Consider the following 19,355-nt stretch of genomic DNA (forward strand, 5'->3'; position numbering starts at 1 on the left):
CATACAAATAAATAGTTAAAAATCATACATTGTGATTTCTGGATTTTTTTTTTAGATTATGTCTCTCACAGTGGACATGCACCTACGATGACAATTTCAGACCCTCCATGATTTCTAAGTGGGAGAACTTGCAAAATAGCAGGGTGTTCAAATACTTATTTTCCTCACTGTATATATATATATATATATATATATATAGTTTAAATAATGTATAAAGAATGGCATTGTCTTTAAGATAAACTTTTATTTTGACGAGTTGCCGTGCACCTTTACATTTCTGTGTGTAGCTATATGATATGACGCTGGTTTTACTCAATGAAACGGTAAAATGCTCGCGAGGGGACTCTCAGAGCAGTTCTGTAGATGTTGTTTATGTATTTATGTCCTCATTGAGACGGCAGATGATGAATCACCGCGAGCGTCAGGCGCGCTTTAGTGTATGTAGTAAAGAAAAGAAAAACGTGCGTCTCTGCCATTCATTCACTCACACAGAGACTCGCAGAACATGCGGGATTCATATTTAAATCGACTTTTGCGGCTTAATATTTACAGATACTAGTCCACGTCGCGATTTGATTTAAGTGCAATGACCTACTTTTGATTAATTCATCCAAACTTTGACAAATTCCGTGATATTCCGTGCTAAACTGTAAATTCCGTTTTTATAACTGGATTCCGAGATTCCGTCCGCGTTTTCTGCATCGTGGAAATCATAGGGCCGTACGTGTCAAGAACCGGGTTGACCGGGTACTCGGTACCACCGGTACTTAAAAAAACCTGGTACCGTGACGTTTTCACTTTTTTAGTACCGACTTGGTACCGAAGTACCGGGTCTTTTGACAACACTAGTGCAGTGTATTGCATGGTTTAATTGTTCACCACAAGACTAGTAATGTGCATTAAAAAGTAAGTAGGGTAATTTTGATTTCATGACAACTAATCATTTTCAATACCATTGGCAAAACTACAACATACTGTATACTGCCATATAGATATTTTAATATTTAAAAATAAAAATTGTCCATCCATTTTTTCAAGGCAATCATTATTTCAAGCTTTGAAACTGGTTTAATCCAAGTCTTCTAAAAAGACACATTCGCTTTATATGATGAACAGCTTTTAATACCCAACAAACACAGAACGTTGCCTCAACGTAGCCAACCTTTTAGCAACGTTGTAACAACATGGCTAAAAGGTTGTTGGTTCTACATTGTGTCGTTAAGGTTGTTACTGTGTTGTCAAAATGTTGCCATTCAACCACGGTTCTGGACCACTGCTGAAGGTTGTGCTTAGGCTGTCTGGACAACCACTGTACGACATGTACTCGTCACTGTTCCGAAGCGCATTTTAAATTTTAACAGACCGTTGGGCCGTTATTCTTCTTCAAGCCAGGATACGTGAGTATTGCTTATGATTTCTCTTTTAGATAAATAAGATATGTAAATATCCAAACAAAACCTACAATTTTCATGTCCAATGTGAGATTTATTTGTTCTGTTAATAAACTGAATAAACTGAGTGGACAGAATAGCTGATAATTCACATACCGAGTAGTTTGCGATCGGGTTTGGTGTAACGTTAATGCTAAGTTAATTATATTACTTTCAGAAGGCCTATTCAGATATTGTTATTTAGGAAAAGGCGTTAAACATATTCTGGTCATGTGATGAAGTGTTTTAACATTATGCCAAAAGTTATAAGCCATAATGAAGCTATGAAAAGGGATTGACATTTCACCACCTAAGCGCGTACTGCAAATTAATGTTCAATCTGACTAATATCATTAGCCATTGGCCAATAAATTGTTAAATTTAACTCGCCAGTGTTTTTGTTAAAATATATTTCAGCACAGATACATTTTCACTTGCCTACATTTGAACACTCTGACTGAACGATTAAGTTTCACTCTGTCTGGAGCAGTGAGTGCATTATTGGCTGAGGAAAGCGCTCTGCGTTTCTCTCTCTCTCTCACACACACACACACACACACACACGCAGAGAGTGAGTCTGACATGCCGATTAAAAATGGCACACTCTGTGTATACCGCATCCTGTTAAAATGACCTTGTAAAAGAAAAGTCAGTCAGTGTAAAAGAGCAATCAAGATTGATCAGAGGCAAAGAGTAGTCTATTTGACTATTCTTCACAATTATGACAAGTAGAAATCAACAAATTATCTTTTTAAAACACATATCATGTGTAAGTAACATTTATATAAAAAAACTCTATTAATGTACAACTGACTTTATTTTTTAATAGTCATATACCTTGTCTTTCAGAATGTTTTCAGTTGTGGAATTCACCTCAGATCACAGTGTAGCTGTAATTCCTGATGCATGGAAAGAAAAATTAGACCAGGTAAGATGTATAGACCTAGACATATGCATATTTGCTACATAAATCTCACTGGTTTATGGTTTTAAATAGTTTCAGTAATACAGTTGCCATATTAGAAAATGCACTTATATTACCTAACTTAGTCACTAGATCATTACAAAAATCATGGATTTTATGTTGATTATGCAAGTTATGTAAAATATTTTGTAACATGTCAACTGTAGCCTGAATTACTGTAACATCTTTATTTCAGTAACAAGAGTGATTCAAAACATGTATCTTGCATCGTCTGCTAATTAAATTAACTGATTGTTAAAAGTACTAAATTAAAAGGAAATAATACTGTTGTGTTTTGGTGGCCAAATGATCTCATTTGATATTACAGTCATCTTGTGCTTTCAAACAATGATTATGTGTAAAGAAATATGACCAGCGGTGTTGCAAAGGTGATCCGTTTGGAGTTTTTACTAATTGTTTTAAAAAAATGTATTGCCAAATTAATGTCAAAATGAATGTATGCAAATAGAGTATAATCTGACCCTTCCTATTTTGCACACCAAAACAAAATATGTAGATAAAAGAGATACATTTTAAACATTTTGTGTTGAAAAATCTAATCCTCACTTTTAAGTTTTTTTTTAAATGTATATTTATACAATTTCTTCCTCAGGACATCTATTGCTACTGGCCACCCAACAATGTCCAAAGTCTATTAAAAAAAAGGACTTTGCCTGATAAAATAAAGTGGAACAGACTACAAGTCCACAGAGTTTTTAAATCCTCAGGTACGTCAAATATTACCCAGATTTTGTCTTTTGAGATGATGGATTTAAATTTGTATCTTTGTTTGTTTGTTTTTTATAGTTTTTTTTTATTTATAGTTGCTTATATATGACCCTGGATCACAAAACCAGTCATAAGGGTAAATTTTTCAAAATTGAGATCATCTGGAAGCTGAATAAATAATATTTCCATTGATGTATGGTTTGTTAGGATCTGACAATATTTGTCTGAGATACAACTATTTGAAAATCTGGAATCTGAGGGTGCAAAAAAATCTAAATATTGAGAAAATCACCTTTAAATTTGTCCAAAAGAAGTCCTTAGCAATGCATATTACTAATCAAAAATTAAGTTTTGATATATTTACAGTAAGAAATTTTCAAAATATCTTCATGGAACTTGATCTTTACTTAATATCCTAATGATTTTTGGCATAAAAGAAAGATCAATAATTTTGACCCATACAATGTATTTTTGGCTATTGCTACAAGGGTCCCATATATTTGCTTATTTTTCAGGCTGTACTGTTTACAAATTTACAAATGGCCACGACAGCTCTTATGGGTAAAATAAGGTGGATACTTTGATACATTGTTGTACCTTTCATGCCAACTCAAAAAATTACTTTTTTCTTTAGTTGACTACATGACAGCCCATAAGCTCATGAGAAAAGCTCAAATCACCTCGTGTCCTGAACTCTCAGACTCCTCCATCACTGAGAAAAGGCTAACCAGGCTGAAGAGACCACCTTACGCCTTTTAGAGTCAGATAGTGATATCACAGATATTGAAGACAGTATGTATATGAATTCACATATCTTGTTTGGTTTATAAAGTAATTAAATGATAACTTAAATTTAATAAAATTGTTTTAGGTAATATCAACACCAGGCCACCAGCAAAAATACCAACCCTTCCCTCTCCACCGAGAACAATGGAACCAAGAAGGAACTCATCCGAAAGTACAAGAAAATTTAATTTTTTAATTTGTATACCATTGGGCCACACCAATATACATTTATTTACAGTAAACAATTAATATTGTTGTCATTTGTATATAACAACGGTATTATTATTATGATATAAATCTTTCTTTTCTTTTTTTTTAGCACCTGAGCCATCACAGACATGTGGAGGTCTTGACAGCTTGCCAAGAGCTGGATTTTGTGGTAAGTATAAATAATAATGAAGATAAGCAGTTTTACACAATACACCATATACCAAAAATGATTGCAGCCCTGTAATTTATTATCTCAATGATCCAAACATGCCAGGGGGCTACAGAGCAACTATCAATGCCGATAGCACCCATTCAATGAGGCCACAACATTTAGGTATTGTTTGTTTGTTTGTTTGTTTGTTTATTAATTTGAATTGGCAATTTCCACTACAAAGGCATAATCCGAATGCCATCTACTAGCCATGTAAAAGCTGTATCTGATAGCCAATACAGAATAGTTATTAAACATGTAATTGTACTAACACAAATTAAATATTCCTTTTTAGATTTCTGCAATACACCAAACTGGGATGTCCAAAGTGAAGGACATAGGGTTATGGCACATCAATTTGAAGGCAAGATACATACAACTTTTTCTGGAAAATGTCATAGCCTACAGTCTCTTGCTCGAGACTAATAAAAACGGAAGAGACACTGTATCTCAAGTGATTTCCATGAGCGTGATTCAAGACGGAGTGAACACAGACAAAGGTGTTTCATTCATTCATAACTCAACCCCCACCCCCAACGCGTTTTTTTTACGTAGGGCCCCCAGAAGTCTAGGATCGCCACTGGTTTTACAGCAGTTACCGTGTTTAATGTGTGAAAGCAGCATTTGTCTTATCGAACTTAAAAGAGATGTATTTAAATATTGTTTATATGAGAGAATCACAATAATGTATCTTTTGTAGCACCAAGAATGCAAGAATGGAGTCATTAACATAATTCAAATGTGGATCAACACCAACATAGTATGTTACTTATCTTTGATGCAAAATTTGATCATGATAGAGCACTAGTGGCTTTGAGTCTATTTTGAAAACCTCAAAATTTATGAAGTGCTATTGTGAAGTTTTGCATACAAATTTTACTTCTTTTTTTTTTGCCTAGAATCAGCCTGGACAGCCAGTGGCAATGGAAGCTGGACAGATACTCAAAGACAAAATTGTAAGTAATGTTAAATCGGGTACTGCATCCAAAAATTACAATTTTCCCATTATTTACTCAATCTCACGACATCCCAGATGTACAAATCCAATCTGAAATGGGGACGTTTTGTAAAATGCAATAAAATCAATTTGTGAAAATTAAAATCAATTTGTTTTTACAAAATGCATTTAAATTGGTCAGTGAAAGCATTGTAAGTATTTTCTTTGTACTTTTGTAAATTAAATAAAAGACAAAGATAATGAACAAACCACAGATTCTCATTTTTGAGTGGAGTAGCCTTTTAAGCTAATATTCTTTGTATGTGTACTGTATGTGTTTGATTTTTCTTTTTACTTGCTTGATTTTCAGATGACTTCAATTCAAATGGGCAAAATTGTACATCAAATAACAGTAAGTAATATTAATAACGCCATAATATTTCTAAGAGGTTTTATATTTCATATAAACCTTTATGTATAAGTTTTTTTTATATATAAAATATCAAACCAACAGAAGTTCTTACAAACTGATATTATATTACAGATTTTCAATTAAATGTCCTTATAAAACTGGATAAAGTAATTGCAAAACAGGAAGAGCATTCTCTCTTGCTTCGGCGGCTCCTGCAGACAAGAGAGGAAGACACAGGGCCAGAGAACCCGATCCCATCTATTGGTCAGTTACCTGACTTGCTCTCCTTGAGGATAAGCTGAGGGTGGACGAAGAGCTCCAAAAAACAGTTAAGAATTTCACATTCTTATTTGCAGCTCAACTATTCTGTGTGTATGCATAGGATTTGACAATTCCATTTATATTAAATTCAGGTTAAATACCTTTCTACAATTGGAGGACCAAACTATGGAGAGACAGTGCGGCGAATCATGAGAAAAATCACTTCCTCAGAAGTTTGGTCACGCTTTAGCCTCAAAGGAAGGAAGGGGAAGAGGAGACTTGAAGAACTCTCAGTTTATCGAGTTCTAATAAGTATAAAAAAAATCAACAGTGTCTGCATATATTTTATTGTATACGTTCTATTGCATTTTCAATTATCATATATTTAATATCAAGAGGTATTGCATTACAGTGACATAATTCTACATGATTGCCAATAGAAATGGGATGAATACCTGTTTGTTCAAATGTAAAGTATACTTGTTCATCTCTAAAAACTTTACATAAACCATTTAGGGGCAATAATGAAATCACAACCTGGGTCTACTAGCATGGATGCTGAAAGCCAGATTGCAGAGACCCTTAAACATGCACCAGGTCTGGTTAGGAGAAAGGCTAATGTGATTATTTTTACAATGAATTATATTACTGACAATATGTGTCAAGTCAAGTCAAGTCACCTTTATTTATATAGCGCTTTTACAATACAGATTGTGTCAAAGCACTTAACAGTATCAAATTGGAGGATAGAGTGTCAGTAATGTATAATGATAAGATTAAACACTCAATTTTCAGTTAAAGGCATTTCATTATTGAATTCAGAGATGTCATTGTCTAGCTCAGTTTAGTTTAAATAGTATCTGTGCAATCAAATCGGCGATAATCGCTAGAAATTAAGTGTCCCCAACTGAGCAAGCCAGAGGCGACAGCGGCAAGGAACCAAAACTCCTCTGAGACATAATGGAGAAAAACCTTGGGAGAAACCAGGCTCAGTCGGGGCCAGTTCTCCTCTGACCAGACGAAACCCGCAGTTCAAAAGTTTCTATTTCTATTTTAATTTTGTTGCAATTTCTAACAATAGTAGTATTATGTAGTTAGGTATTTTATTATATTTTAGTTATTTTGTTATTTTTGGTTGATATATCTGGGGATATATCTCTGGGGGTCATCCGGCGTCCTGGTCTCCGCCGACGATCAGGGCCGCAGACGCCACCTCCGGCGCCGACCCACCATCTGATCGGACACGGACCGAGAAACAGACTAGGAAAAAACAGACAAACATTAGCGCAGATGCCATTCAACTTACGATGTAACGAGTACATCGTGTGTTATGGGGAGTGTTCCCGGTTCCGGTTGATCTAATTAATGCAGCCTAACAATCCTTTAACGGATTTGAATAATAGAAGCGTATTAATGTGTTATGTGTAAGCCAGGCTAAAGAGATGGGTCTTTAATCTAGATTTAAACTGACAGAGTGTGTCTGCCTCCCGAACAGTGTTAGGTAGACTGTTCCAGAGTTTGGGTGCTAAATAGGAAAAGGATCTGCCGCCCGCAGTCGATTTTGATATTCTAGGTATTATCAAACGGCCAGAGTTTTGAGAACGCAGCGGACGTGGAGGACTATAATGCGATAAGAGCTCGCTCAAGTACTGAGGAGCTAAACCATTCAGGGCTTTATAAGTAATTAACAAGATTTTAAAATCTATCCGATGCTTGATAGGGAGCCAGTGCAGTGTTGACAGAACCGGGCTAATATGGTCATATTTCCTGGTTCTAGTAAGGACTCTAGCTGCTGCATTTTGGACCAACTGTAGTTTGTTGATCAAGCGTGCAGAACAACCACCCAATAAAGCATTACAATAGTCTAACCTTGAGGTCATAAACGCATGAATTAACATTTCTGCATTTGACGTTGAGAGCATTGGTCGCAATTTAGATATGCTTTTGAGATGAAAAAATGCAGTTTTACAGATGCTAGAAACATGGCTTTCAAATGACAGATTGCTATCGAACAGCACACCTAGGTTCCTGACTGATGAAGAAGAATTGACAGAGCAGCCGTCAAGTGTTAGATAATGTTCTAGGTTACATGTGGGGTTTTTAGGTCCGATAATTAACACCTCTGTTTTTTCAGAATTTAGCAGTAAAAAATTACTCGTCATCCAGTTTTTTATATCAACTATGCATTCCGTTAGTTTCTCAATTTGGTGTGTTTCACCGGGCCGCGAAGAAATATAGAGCTGAGTATCATCAGCATAACAGTGAAAGCTAACACCATGTCTCCTGATAATATCTCCCAAGGGTAACATATAGAGCGTGAAAAGTAACGGCCCTAGTACTGAGCCTTGAGGTACTCCATACTGCACTTGTGATCGATATGATACCTCTTCATTCACTGCTACGAACTGATGGCGGTCAGATAAGTACGATTTGAACCATGCTAAGGCACTTCCACTAATGCCAACAAAGTTTTGTAGTCTATTCAAAAGAATGTCGTGGTCGATAGTGTCGAACGCAGCGCTAAGATCCAGTAGAACTAATAAAGAGATACAACCACAATCAGATGATAGAAGCAGGTCATTTGTAACTCTAATGAGAGCAGTCTCAGTACTATGATACGATCTAAATCCTGACTGGAATTCCTCACAGATATCATTTTCTCTAGGAAGGAATATAATTGTGAGGATACTACCTTTTCTAGTATCTTTGACAGAAAAGGAGATTTGAGATCGGTCTGTAATTAACTAGATCTTTGGGGTCAAGTTGTGGTTTTTTAATGAGAGGCTTAATAACAGCCAATTTGAAGGTTTTGGGGACATATCCTAATGACAATGATGAATTAATAATAGCCAAAAGAGGATCTATGACTTCTGGAAGTAGCTCTTTTAGTAGTTTAGATGGAATCGGGTCTAACATACATGATGTTGGTTTAGATGATTTAACAAGTTTATACAATTCTTCCTCTCCTACAGTAGAGAATGAGTGGAATTGTTCCTCAGGGGGTCTATTGTGCGCTATCTGATGCGATACTGTAGTTGACGGCTGCAGGGATACAATTTTATCTCTGATAGTATCGATCTTGGAAGTGAAGTAATTCATAAAGTCATTACTGCTATGCTCTTGGGAAATGCCAACACCTGTTGATGCTTGATTTTTCGTTAATTTAGTTACTGTATTGAATAAATATCGGGGGTTATGTTTGTTTTCTTCTAGAAGAGACGAAAAGTAATCAGATCTAGCAGTTTTTAATGCTTTTCTGTAGGATAGGGTACTTTCCCGCCAAGCTAAACGAAATACCTCTAATTTAGTTTTCCTCCAGCTGCGCTCCATTTTCCGGCTGCTCTCTTTAGGCGCGAGTGTGCTCATTATACCACGGTGTTGGACTCTTATCCTTAATCTTCCTTAAGCGTAAAGGAGCAACCGCATCTAAAGTGCTAGAAAAGAGAGAGTCCATAGTTCCTGTTACATCATCAAGTTGTTCTGAGCTATTGGATATGCTGAGGAACTGAGATAAGTCAGGAAGATTATTTATAAAGCAGTCTTTTGTGGTAGAGGTAATGGTTCTACCATATTTGTAACAAGAAGTTGGCTTTACAGCTTTAGCTATATGGAATATACAGGAGACTAGATAATGATCTGAGATATCATCGCTCTGCTGCAAAATTTCAACGCCACTGACATCAATTCCATGTGACAGTATTAAATCTAGAGTATGATTTCGACAATGAGTAGGTCCTGACACGTGTTGTTTAACACCAATTGAGTTTAGAATGTCTATAAATGCTGATCCTAACGAATCTCTGTCATTATCAACATGGATATTAAAATCACCAACGATTAGGACTTTATCTGCAGTCAGCACTAACTCTGATAGAAGATCAGAAAATTCTTTAATAAAGTCTGTATGGTGCCCTGGTGGCCTGTATACAGTAGCCAGTACAAACATCACAGGATTTATCATTAACACTTGTTTCTTTGGATAACGTTATATGAAGCACCATTACTTGAGCAATTATACTTGAAACCCAACCTCTGAGAGATACTGAAAATATTTCTATAAATTGTAGCAACACCTCCCCCTTTACCTTTTGGACGCGGTTCATGTTTGTAACAGTAATCTTGGGGTGTAGACTCGTTTAAAGTAATGTAATCATCTTGTTTTAGCCAGGTTTCTGTCAGACAAAGCACATCTAGTTTATGGTCAGTGAACATATCATTTACAAAAAGTGCTTTTGAAGAAAGGGATCTAATATTTAATAAGCCAAGCTTTATCATGTGTTTATCTGTATTATATCGTTTTTTATTTGTTGAACATCAATTAAATTGTTACTATTACTTTGGTTTGGATGTTTTCTGTATTTTCTAGTTCGGGGAACAGACACAGTCTCTATAGTGTGATATCTAGGTGAAAAAGTTTCTATGTGCTGAGAGTTAACTGACTTTGGTGACGTGAGGCGGCTAGCAGACGATCGGTTTAGCCAGTCTGTCTGCTTCCTGACCTGGGCTCCAGTTAGTCAAGTACAAACTCTAAGACTATGTGCCATATTTCTAGAGAGAAGAGCGGCACCACCCCAAGAGGGATGAACACCATCTCTTTTCAACAGGTCAGGTCTGCCCCAAAAATTCTTCCAATTGTCTATAAAGCCTATGTTATTTTGCGGGCACCACTTAGACATCCAGCCATTAAGTGACGACAGTCTGCTATGAATCTCATCACCACGGTAAGCAGGAGCGGACCAGAGCATATTACAGTGTCTGACATCGTGCTTGCAAGTTCACACACCTCTTTAACATTATTTTTGGTGATCTCCGACTGGCGAAGTCGAACATCATTAGCGCCGACGTGGATAACAATCTTACTGAATTTACGTTTAGCATTAGTCAGCACTTTTAAATTTGCCAAGATGTCAGGCGCTCTGGCTCCCGGTAAACAATGGACTATGGTGGCTGGTGTCTCTATTTTCACGTTCCGTACAATAGAATCGCCAATAACTAGAGCACTTTCATCAGGTTTCTCGGTGGGTGCGTCACCGAGTGGGGAGAACCTGTTTGATGTTCTGATCGGAACGGAAGAGTGGTGTTTTGACCCGCGACTATGCCGCCTCACTGTCACCCAGTTGCCCTGCTGCACGGGCTCAACCGAAACCGAACAATGTACAGGACTCCTTGAGCTAGTCGCATCCAAAGCAGTATCTACAGCCCTCACATTCTTACTATCCTCAACTAAAGTTTGGATGCGTGTCTCTAGTTCTAAAACCTTCTCTGTCAGCCTAACTATTTCCCTGCATTTATCACATGTGAATCCCTCGCTGCTGACAGAGACAGATAAACTATACATGTGGCAAACAGTGCAAACAACAATAGCAGGAGAAGAAGCCATTACTCACCGTGATTGATGAATGATACCAACAACTTACCACTTACCACTGTTGTTTGATGAGCTCATGAAAAACGGAGCGAGGAAAAATAAAATAATAATAGGCGCGAATAGAATGCAAATGGAACCACGAGTGACAAGCTAACGGGCTAACAAGCTGCACTCGCGGTTTTAAAGGAGAACGATCAAATTAGTTAGATTAGTTTGAAAGATAACACCAGAAATATGGTGGGAATTAAGTTATATATTATCACTTTAGACAAAAGGGATTGAAAGTAAAGTAGAGATTCAATAAAAAGCGAAGGTACACGGAGCTACAAACACAAACCTCTCAGCAGCACAACAGACTGAAGCAATCGAACTCAGAGCTCATATATGTGTATATATAATATGTTATACTTTTTTTCTTGCCCAGACAACATTTTCACTGGCCCTGCCACAAAAATATAATGGCTGTTTTTATTGTTGTTTTGTATCCTTGTTATCTTGTATTCTCATAAATAAACTTATGGCAAAAATTAAGATACTAGTTAAATATAAGGTAAATATAAGTGAAACAAATTAACAAATTACAAACAATAGCACAATAAATAAATAGAACAAAGATACTTATTAAACACTGCTTTAGGTTTGTAGGTGATCAGGTACAGAAATTGAATAATCAAATGTAATAACATTGCATATTCTTCACTGTTTAAATTAAATATAGATGAATCATTACAGCTACAAAAGTTAATCAGTCAAGAGCAATGAGTGTTTTTTGTTTGTTTTTCCTACCTGACAGCAGTGAGGTCACTTTAGATGTGCATCGTCCAATATATTGTTACATATACAATATTTCAACTTTTTACTTTCAATTATGACATATATCCTTTTCGAGGATATGCTCCAAGAGGGGTATTTTATTATTACTGTCCAGCCCTGGTTAAGTACTTTTTTTTTTTTTTTCTTCCCTCAAAGTCTCAAGGCTACAGTTAAGTGCAAATCAATGTTTTTAATATACACTAAATGAATCCAAACTAAAACCGAGTGTGAGATTTTAATATTGCTTTAATGTTCTGTACAGATGATATTGACATGACACTAAGTCTGACATTTAATTTTACAGCGATCAGTTACTCCACATTTACAAGATGGCTCATTGGACCTCTTTTCATAATTTTAAGTAAGTATTCAGAGACTCAGCCTTATGGGTAAAGTAGCCTAGCATTTTTGTACGTATGACTGGAGCTCAAACCTGGCTTATGTCACCCTACATCTTTTTCTTTCATATCTGTAATACCATGTTAAAATAAGGACCTAAAATAAAAAAAAATAAAAACTTTTTTTTTTAAGTCTGAAAAGACCACGCTAATGTGATGTTTCTCTCAGGAGTCAGGTTTGATCTTTGTCTCTCTTTTCTAACTTTTTCTATTGGCTGCGCTCTGATTGCGGATATGTTTCTTCTTTCCTTTCATTTCTCGGTAACACTTTACAATATGGGTGCACAAATATGCATTAAATACTGCTTAACTAAAGCACAGATAATCATGATTTAAAGTATAACTCATGATGAACTAAACCAATGATTACTGCATCAGCAACAAATGAACATTCTATATGATTCATAGAATAAGTAATCAATAAATTGTTATTAGTTACATGTGTCATAAAGTATTAATTCCCTAATGACATATTATATTAACTAACAATGTAAATTCATATGTTAATTACCACATTGGGTCGAAGCCATGCCTTTCAACTTCCAGTTGTCTGCTTCAATTAATCATTAGCTAATAATTTGCATGAGTATCATTATGTCATGACGGTAACACTTTAGAATAGGGAACATTTATTCACTATTAACTACGACTTTTCCCTCAATAAATTCCTAATTGGCTGCCTATTAATAGTAAGTAAGGTAGTTGTTAAGTTTAGGTATTGGGTAGGATTAGGGATGTAGAATAAGGTCATGTAGAATGAGGCATTAATAATTACTACTAATAAATGGCTTATATTGTAGTAATATGCATGCTTATAAGCAACTAGTTGAGAGACCCTAAAATAAAGTGTTACCATTATGACTTTACTTGTTGAGGCAATAGAACTATTAACTGATTGTTAAGTAATATGTCATTGTGGTTATAGATTTTGAATTAGTCATGTGCCTCAACAAGTAAAGTCACAACATAATGATACCCATGCAAATCATTAGCTAATGATTAATTAAAGCAGACAACTGGATAATAACAATTTATTGATTACTTAATCTATGAATCATATAGAATGTTCATTTGTTGGTGATGCAGTAATTATTAATAAATGGTTGTTCTTCATGAGTTATACATTAACTCATGACTATCTGTGCATTAGTTAAGCATGAATTAATAGTCACCATATTGTAAAGTTTTATCCATATCTCTGCTATGTGCTCTGTTTCGTTTGTACTATTTTCGTTTTAAATAATTTTCTTCTGTCTGCTTATGCTAGACATGTGGCCTGTCCTGTTGTATCAAGATCCTATTTGTGTCCTCCTACATTGGAGGCTTACTATTTGATTTTGCTCCGTCTTGTTCTCTGCCCAGTTTTACCTGTGCCTGCCACCCATCATTCTCTGTCCCCTGACTGTCTGCATGGTTTTGACTTGTGCCTGGTGACTGGTTTCTGCGCTTGCCCTTTCCCACTGGATTTGTTTATCTTTATTGGACTGTCTACCGACCTTCTCGTCTGCTCTCCCCTGTCCGCCGTGTTCTCCAGTCCCGAGTCGGCCTCATCAGCTGGTGACCTGATGACTGTTTCAGCTGCTTTTCTTTTGTTCAACAAATGTTCTCAAATGCTCTTTTTATGCTTTTTTATTTGTAGTCTGTTATATTTGAGCTTAATATAATTAATATACTCTATATTAATGGGCTTTTTTTCTTCAAATGTATGTTTTGGTAGTGTAATTATATGTATGCAATGTTTTAATAAAGTTGGATTATATGAACTTGTATGGCATTTTTCCTCTTTAAAGTTTCATAGCTGGTTTTACATTAAAAATAACAATTAATGATTATCAGTATTTAAAAAAGTGTTACATATTCATCTTGTGTATGATTATTAAGAGATTGACCACAAAAAAATAAATACATAAAAAAATAAGACGCAGAAAAGGTAATATAATATTTATAATCTGGCATAAAAATAAATGTGGTCGGAACGTCGTCTCGCAGTTGCTGAATGTCGCGCAACAACGTTGCTACAGACCTTTCGCGTCTTACAATTCAACGTTGCTACAATGTCGCGAGCACGTAGACGGCAACGTTGCCACAGTAAAAATGGAACGTGGCAGCGACGTTGCCACAACGTAAATGTGTTTGTTGGGTATAGGCCTTCATGTACATGCATATAAATATTGATCAATTACCATTACAAAAATTTTAATCTTAAACATTTGCTCATTCTGTGTATTTGTGTCTTTAAAATAGCGTAACTTAGTTGCAAAAGCTTACAGCACAAGGATGCTTGATTTCAAATTTGATTTCAAACGGAATTGAATTTACTAAAAAAAATGACAAGTACAGTCAATAATAAAATTATAAAACAAATGACCTCAATTCAGTTGAGGTATTCGAAATATGACAACATTAATTTTTTATAAGCAGTGATTTAAGACCCATATATTTTAGGCCTATTTATTTAGGCTAGATAAATGGAACATCAGATGGCTTTGAACTATAATGTCTGTACAATGTAGTGACGCAGTTAGGCAGACTAGGATATTTATATGTACAAATCAGACAAATATCCCATTCCAAAACATTTCTAGCATAAACTTACATTGTAAAGAAATAAAAAAATTAAACAATCTTTGATTGTTGGAAGACTTTCTGGTGCATTTCACGTACAGACAATAAAATCTCCAGTAGCATTTCCATCGGTCAGGCGTGGATCTATTCTGAATGGTTGATAACTTTCGACAAAGTTTAATCCAGGAGCAAAGAGAAATTATTTCTACTTTAAAAGCACGGAGAGATCGCGATAGCACACAGTCTGCGCACAATATCGGAGTGAGAGGACAAGCAGTTCATTTGTATAAATTAGGCCTATTTGAAAGCTCGCATCCAGTTTTCTGTGACTACATGACTGTTCTCATGTTACAATAAAGCGCTCGCCACATTTGCGTGGAAATTATTAAAACTGTGCGGAATAGGCCCTACCTGCAATCCCGCGCGGACATTCAGACTCTGTAATTGACAGGAGGCTGATGCGTGTCAAACTCGCTGTCGGAGAGGATGTGTATCGGTGTATACGGTAGATACTGTGGAGAATGAGTAATGGAACCGTGTCAGATAGTTAAATATCGATATCAAAATATAGATATTTATGATAACGCTACCATGTAGTTTGTTTCTCCAAACTTTGAGTCCATAAATCACGCTGTGCTCCCTCACTGTCCGATCAGATCTTCACCTGCTGCAGCGGCGGCTTTTCCCGGGACTCGGTTCAGATATCAGGGCTTTTATTGGTCCGTTTACGATCGGATATTTTTGGAAAAGCAGTTTAGCACAAGGCAGCAACATAAAAAAGGGATATTAATACATTCTCAAGGCACTGTATTTGATTCTGTTAATTAATTACTTTTTAAAAGTAACACTGCATGTGTGTGCTTGTAACCCTCAATAAAAATGCAGCCTATCTGAATACACACAAATATAACTGAAATTCATAATAGATAATAAGTATGACATTTCATAATGTCTGAATAAGATAAAATGCATTACATGTTAGTAGGAATTCATAGAAACACAAACATCTATATATGGTATTGTCCTGACACTTCCCCTTTAAGAAATCTGAGTGTAGTGCGCGTGCAACTGTAGCGCTCATACTTTGAACAGTAACCGTCAAAGAGGAGAAGAAGCAGTGTTGCCAATTTAGCGACTTTGTCGCTAGATTTAGCGACTTTTCAAACCCCCTAGCGACTTTTTTTCCAAAAATGCACATACACACACACACACACACACACACACACACACACACACATATATATACATATATATATATACACAATCCATATACTGTGCAGGGAGAGGCAGAAAACCCAAAGGGCTTATTTAGAGCCTCCACCTAAACAATGAAGAAACGAAACAAAAACAGACTTATAAAACTAAAAGAAAAACTTTGATTGCAGTAATTAATTTATGTTGTAATTAATTACAACATATGTCGAAAAAATAAATAATAAAGCCCATAAATAATATACTCAAAAAAAACAAAACAACCCATATGGTACATAAAATAAATTAAAAAAAGACAAGATAGATTATTGCATTTAAAATGATCCTTTATACATCTTTTATAACAAGCCAGCTCGTAAACTTCCAGTAAAGCTGATTTAATGTTGTGGTTTATATAGGTAGAGACTCTTGAGACCCTTATAAACCTCTCCTGTCTCGTGCTTGTCAGAAATCGAGAAAAAAATTATAATAATTGCAACATGGTAAATAATGATAGCATAACAACAATGATAGATGATGCCTTTAACTTTAGGTAGCCAGAGATGCTATCTCCCAAATGACATCATAATGGTATTATTGATAATCAATAACTTACCTTCATAGTCATGAACACATTTTAAAAACTTATAATATTTGCCTTCTCAACTCTGGCTATGCAGTAAAATTCACTACTTTTCATTCATGAAGATGACATGAAAGAAACGTGTCTCCTAGCGAAAAACAAAGACTTTTAAGATTAAAATATTATTAAATTATCATTATAACTAGTAGATGGCAGCAGAGGATCACTCATTAGCTCAGCTGCCATTTCAACTCCAAATTTGTGTGCTTTTATTGTACTGAAGTATAAAGTATAGCAAGTGCAGGAATCACAAAGTCTCATGTCATTTTATAAATAAATAAATATGCCCCGACACCAACAGCGTATAAGGGAGAATTATTTAAACTAGTTAACTACAAATGAAATAAGTTCATTATTAATGGTATAACAATTAAATAATGCATTAAATATTTTGAAATATTTTTAGATTTAATTGAGTAACTACATTTATTAAGTTTTATCTTTAACTGTAAAAGCTGCTAAATATATTCAGTCAACACAGACTTGTTACTGTTGTGGTTTTGCTACTCTAAATTTAGTCTGAATCACTTAATGCACAGCGATATTTTGACATTGGCTTGTCTTCCATTATCAATGTCAATCATAGCAATGAGTCCCTGAACAATTTAGCAGATTTACCCGCGTAATATTTAACACCCGCATTTGTCATTCCTGAAATGGTATACGTGGACGTTTGGTCCTCTTGGATAAACAAAAAATTTCTTCAAATTGTGAATGGATTTTGTACAGAAACTAAGCAAAGGGTGCGCCTCTTACAGCACAGTACAACTGACTGGAAATGACTGAGCTGGCTTATCTAAAACCAGGAAGTAATTGTGCATATGGTCAATTGACAGAGCATTAGTGATTGCTTTGAAATATATTGGATACAGTATTTTTCATACTTTCCCCGGTTTTCCCTTAACTGAATTGGTGTTTTTTGCTCTCTCTCTCTCTTTACATTAAACACAAACTGAACTTTATTACATTTATCACATGAAATGAACAGTATTATACACATCAACGGGAAATTAAACTGATTTACGATATCAAATTCTACTTACTGTTTGACTGTTTTTTATATTCAACTTCTGGTCTCCTGGTATAAGCTTCATATCTTCCTCCCCAATTCTTTTAGAGTCTAGAACTGGTCTAGTGGATATTTGCATTGGAGGATGCAATACTGTATGTGTGTGTGTGTCATCAATCAATTATCAGTGACTTAGAATTTTTACATTACATTCTACATCAGCGTGAATTTAAGCAAACTGCAAGTACAGTGTAAGTACTACAAATACAGTGGGAAAGTGCACCTTTAGAATATTAAAAAAATATTCCTATAGGATTAAAATCCCATTAAAATCCTATAGGAACGGTTCCTACAGGATATTTGTCTTGTCCTATAGGACTATTCCTATCGGAATCCTATAGGAATGGTTCCAAAATACGATAGAAATTCCTATTGGAATCCTACACAATTGTCCTATTGTAATCCTATAGAATTTTTTGACAAGGGGCCTAGTCAACGTGATCTCTCCGTTACGGACTTGACAGTTCTAAGAGCGGAGACGGGTGGCTATTTAATAGAGCTGCCCCCAACAATTTAACTAGTCGTTCATTTAAGTCAACTAGGCCTAATCGCATATTATCCAAAGTTTATAATCCACAGTGAGCCTTAATTCCGCGCTCAAGCACACGCATAAAGTTTGCCACAAAGCACAGGAAAAAGTCGCCAAATGATTATGAATGTGTCGGGGAAAAAAGTAGTAATTTGAATTATTTATTAATATGAGTTGGGCCTATTATGAGTTTCGAACTGATGTCGTTTCATTATTAGGAAAAAAAAAAATGCAAGTGATCTCGCGGCCGCCCCGTCCTGCATTCCACACTCCGCACAAACATCTGGGCCAGTAGACCTACTAGAACACACTCCAACAATCTTTTGGAAACAGGATTTTTTAACCACACAGACTGGTTGTATGAATACTAGGGGCAGTGTTGCCAACTAATTTTCAGAGGAAGTTGCTAAAGGAAGGTCAATTTGTTGCTAAAAGTTGCTAAATGATGTTGTGATGTCATTGCGCGATGACGTCATTGTGTAATCACGGCGCAAAATTGTCACAACATCAAATCTCAGCAAAAATATATATTTTATATGTTAATTTAGATTTGTTTGTAAAATAATATGCAAAATATTATATTAAAATATAAATAACTGTATTTTAAAATACATTGAATTATTGAACATTTACACATTTTTGAATGATTACAATTTATTTATTTTATTTTATTTATTTTTTTTATAGTAAACTAGTAATATAACACATTCTCAACAATAATGCTTTAAGCAGTGTATTAGTAGTTAGTATGCTACACTCCAAGAAAAGGCTGTAAAAATAGGGCACAATAAACTTATGTTAATATGAAAGAATTTTCCGTATTGGTTTTTTACCTGCAT

General features: G+C 35.4%; 2 long non-coding RNA genes across 2 annotated transcripts; both read left to right on the forward strand.

Moving 5' to 3' along the window:
• Positions 1 to 1,370: 1,370 nt before the first annotated feature.
• Positions 1,371 to 5,211, forward strand: LOC131535630 (uncharacterized). Its single transcript, XR_009269694.1, has 9 exons — positions 1,371 to 1,397; positions 2,280 to 2,358; positions 3,008 to 3,122; positions 3,758 to 3,915; positions 3,995 to 4,081; positions 4,229 to 4,288; positions 4,394 to 4,453; positions 4,626 to 4,830; positions 5,031 to 5,211. It is a non-coding gene; the product is annotated as an uncharacterized LOC131535630 (long non-coding RNA).
• Positions 5,212 to 5,637: 426 nt separating this feature from the next.
• On the forward strand, positions 5,638 to 12,457 carry LOC131535631 (uncharacterized). The gene is made up of 3 exons (XR_009269695.1): positions 5,638 to 5,679; positions 6,457 to 6,560; positions 12,426 to 12,457. It is a non-coding gene; the product is annotated as an uncharacterized LOC131535631 (long non-coding RNA).
• The last annotated feature ends 6,898 nt before the right edge of the window (positions 12,458 to 19,355 follow it).

Source organism: Onychostoma macrolepis, unplaced genomic scaffold (genome assembly GCF_012432095.1).
Source record: "Onychostoma macrolepis isolate SWU-2019 unplaced genomic scaffold, ASM1243209v1 Scaffold6, whole genome shotgun sequence".
NCBI lineage: Eukaryota > Metazoa > Chordata > Actinopteri > Cypriniformes > Cyprinidae > Onychostoma > Onychostoma macrolepis.